Source organism: Morus notabilis, unplaced genomic scaffold (genome assembly GCF_000414095.1).
Source record: "Morus notabilis unplaced genomic scaffold, ASM41409v2 Scaffold115, whole genome shotgun sequence".
NCBI classification, from domain to species: domain Eukaryota; kingdom Viridiplantae; phylum Streptophyta; class Magnoliopsida; order Rosales; family Moraceae; genus Morus; species Morus notabilis.
The window spans coordinates 1,223,826-1,228,535 of NW_010361020.1; positions in this window are offsets into that span (position 1 = coordinate 1,223,826).

Genomic DNA, 4,710 nt, shown 5'->3' on the forward strand with positions numbered 1-4,710 from the left:
TATATATATATATATATATATATATTATGAGATATGAAATAGCAGAATTATATGTGTTTTTTCAAGTTAATCCATAAAATTATAAACTATTCGTTTAAAAAAAAAGGCGAATACAAGCTAAATAAAACATAAAATGAGTACTAAGATGCAAATTGCATGAAAACATTTGAAAAAAAATTATCATTTTTTTTTTTTTTTCTAATCTCTAACGTATGCATAAGTTAGATATGGCAATAGTCCTTGCCGGGACAGAGATGATGATAGGAGAAGCACTTCTCAGTCTGTTTCCTCCCCAATAATCTTAAAATATATATTTTACAAAATATATACAAATATGTTGTGAACTCTAAAACATAATTAGTTCATAGCTTTATTATAAAGATTTGGTTTCTATATGTTTAGAATTTAATTTGCCTTGTTCTTGATTTCGGTTTAAATTTATTGTAAATTTATATTTATTTTTGTTTTAATTAAATTGTCATAATTTTAAAGTGCACAATTATATTAAATGGAGAATAAAATGGGTACGAATTGGGAATCCCCAATCCTAGCCATGTATTTCCTTAAACTGGGATGGGAATGGTTTTGGGAAGATAAATTGAGAATTAGAAATCATTATCGTATCCTGTTGACATCCCACGCATAAGTTGAAGCAATGGATTTTATTTTGTTAATAATTAGAATTTTATAAATTTTAATTGGATCATTATGGTTTGTGAGACGGGTAATTTCAAAATAATTTGGTTTGAGTAAAAATGAATAACGACCCTAAAAAAAAGTAACAGTGACCTGATTTCAGGAAAAAAGAATATTTACAGTAGTCACTTATTTCCTTTGAAATAAACTGTGACATAGCAAAAAGCAAAAAAGAAGAATTAATAATAGGGAGAAAGAGAAAAATAGGCCAAGATTTGAGATGAATTAAAATGAATAGGCCAATAATTTACGTAAGTTAATAAATAGGCCAAATTATTATTTTCGTCCATAACTTGTCCGGTTATGAACCATAACTTGACAAGTTATTGTCCATAACTTATCTAATTATGAACCATAACTTGACAAGTTTGTCCATAACTTATCTGGTTATGAACCATAACTTGATAAGTTATGGCCTATTAATTTCTATAACTAAAAAATGACCTATATACTTTCTTAAGCTTTTCATATTGACATATTTCCTACTATTTCTCTTAATAATAACTTAGTGAGGGCTCTTATGCTTATCTTGATTGGTAATCTTACCAGCCTCCAATATGAGGTTTCTTTTTTAAACCAGTATTTAGGGCTTAAGTTTAACTTTCCCCATATTCTTGTTCTTTTCTTAACAAAAAAAACTTTAAAAAAAAAAAAAAGAAGACAAAATTAAATTGAAACTTAGGGGTAGGAAATTTGAACTTTAGATCTCATTTAGATTTTATAGTTAAACTATGCATGCAGCAACATCGTATATTCATGCTTTTTTTAATGATGCAGCAAGTGTTTTTGAGACTTTTCTAGGTAGACATACTTACCGATAATATCAGTTTCTAACTGTTAAATTTAGGTAAAATCATATTAAATTTTAAAAATATACAGAATAGACAGAATCTGATACAGATCTAAACAACTGAAAAATATAAAATTATTAATAATTTATTTTTTATGATTTTATCAGAAAAATTCCCTTTTCTAATAATGTAAGGGAAAAAAGCATATACGAAAATAAATGTCGTTGTAGTAATGCTCCGCTTTGTAATAAAACTTTAATTATGTCCCACTTGGTTAGAACTTAGAAGCAAAAAACAAAAATAAAGCGAAAAAAAAAGTGAAACAACTGCAATGTACTTCAAGTTTGTAATAAAGACTTTAACTATGCCCTACTTGATTATAAAAAGATGTAAGTGCCAAAAAAAAAAAAGAAACAATTGTATGGTATTTGATTCTTTACTAACGAAACTATTAAGAAAAGGATATAATAAAGTATTTGTATTCCTCATGTTTTTATTTTAGTTTTAAATTTTGTCTTAACTTATGATTCTATGCTAGTAGACAATTCTGGCTCTGCCAATGAAAGAAGGATAACCTTAGTATGATCATTTGCTACCTTATTAGGGAATGGTGATATCAAATTTTTAGATTTAATGCTGAGTAAGTTTACCAACTTAATTAGCTAGTAGTCAATCGAAATAAATATCGAGAATGATGACAAACAACCAAAATATTACAATAAAGATGGTTCAATTCTACACACAATTAAACTGCGGAATCAATCAAAATACTTAGGAAGCAAGGGGAAAAGGTATATTTATTATTTTATATTTTGTATTTTAAGTTTATAAAAAAATATTTTCAGCAAAAATTCATAAAAATATTTTTTGTATCTTGGATGGTCTTAAGATTTTACCTCCGAATTGCAACTATATGTTAATTCATGCTTTCCTTGGATCAACAACCCATTTTGGCACTTTAATTAACAAGTTCATCGTCTATGCCTTATGAATATATTTCTACTTTTTAAACTAGAATTAGTCATGGGATAAAGTTTTTTAAAAAATAGTACTTGTGATAAGTCAAGTATTTGTGAAGGTGGAATCTGTATTTTTCTTAATATTATTTTTAATTGACGAATATACCTTTCATATGTAGCTTGAGAAGACAACTAATAAGATTTTTTCTATTATTTTAAGCATATGTTGAATTTGTATTTTATTACATCTTTATCTATAAGCTCTAAAGAGTAAATTCTTTCATTCAACTATCAAATCAAATATTAAAACAAAACAATATAAATTTAACATGAATTTGAAATGCATCATATACCTTTTCATACATTCAAAATGCAGGATAAATAATTGGCAAAGTATTAAGTCCAACATGCATACAGTCCGGTAAATATATCTTTTTATTTTTTATTTTTTTGTATTCTCATCTAATATCATTCATACGTGTATATAACATTTTATTTTTTTAAGCGTAATTAATACTCAACGTAAATTGTATTGGATTATAATTTTTTATTGTTGCACTTAAACAAACTGAATGTGACACACAAAAATAAACAATATTATACGGGAGTACAAAAAATGTTACATTTATTGGACTAGTCGGGTTGCTGGGCTTAAGACATTTTCTATAATAATTTGTAAGCGGAAAAACCCCGAATTGTTATGCATTTCAATTCAAACAAAAATTGAATCCGCATAATTCAATCTAAATTGTTCAATTTGTTTAATTCAATCCAATTTGTCGGATTGGATTGGATTGAAAAAATTTTAGATTGATAACGAATTGGAAATTTTTCAATCTGAAGGTTACAGATCGGATTGCAAATTGAGAAATTTTCAATCCACATAATTTGTCAATCCGAACTATATATATTATTTTTTTTTTTTTACATATATTTCTAAATAATACGTATAATATATTAATTATTTTAATGTATGATATATTTATATGTGTGTATTAATAAATATGTAATGTTGATGAATGATGAAGACTTTACTTTGAGTTCCAATACAGCTTGTTTGTTATGATAGATTTGAATCCTACATTTTAGCTTACTGTAAAAACTTGAATATGATTATGTTGTAATGAATTAAAATTTGTTGAACTATTTTAATGGTTGCCTCCTGAATTATAGGCCTTGTAACAAAATATTTCTCAAATTTTAATCTTAGCTTTCTTTTCCTCCTAAATATCAGTAACTCTTGCAAAATTTATACTTTTATTAAATTTTTACTTTTGTTATTGTTGTTGGCCGCAATTTATGAACTCTCGAAGGTCTCTAGGTCGAGGAAATTTAGGTATAGTTAAAAAAAATGATAACTCATGCTGTGTAATTACACTTTCACGTGACTGCATGATGATGAGTTAATGAAGTAATTGTTTACTAAATTACTCAAACGACACTCATTATTTATGTAATACGTGTTATTTATGTTACAAATCTTAGCATGAGGAGATCTTTTGTTAATTTTAAAATTTTACATGACATTTTCCATCAAGAATTTAACATAAGAGGAAAATTTGAGAGAACCATTGAAGTTCAGGAAAAAAAAGGTAAAATTAAAGTTCGGTGTGCATTTTGTGACAAAGCCTATAATTCGGGGGCAACCTTCTAATTCGTCCTTATTTATGTTATGTTTGTGTTTATTTCTAATTTTATTATTAATTTTTAACTTTTAATAGTAGTGAATAGGGAAGGCCCACAAGAGTCTCCCAAAACATAAGCTCAATACGTGAATTTTTGAAGTTCGTTGTTTTCTGTTGGATTGTGGGGCTCATGGATTAGTGACGGATTGAAATATTTCCAATCTAAAATAATAGATTGAATTACAGATTAACTTCTAATTTGTATAATCTAATTCGTGAACACCTTATTTAAACCAAAAAATTTCAGGAGGGTCTTGTTTGTTTGTTTTTTAAGTTAAATTCATGAAGAAATGAAGTTGAGTTGAGTCAACTCGATACTCAATGGATTCACAACTCACTGAGTCAAAATCAAGAAGAAGCCTTGACGAGTCATCTAGGCACTTTTTTGGCACTTAGTGGAATATACAATTTGCTATATCTAATCAATTCACAATTTAAATCCTACGGTTTTATTCCATTCTTCTAGGACAAGGCTTTTAATTAATTAATTTATTATATATGGATGAGAAAGAAAATAAAAAAAGAGAAAAAAAGTAATAATAATAATTTTTAAAGAGCAATAATTAGGACAGTGTACAC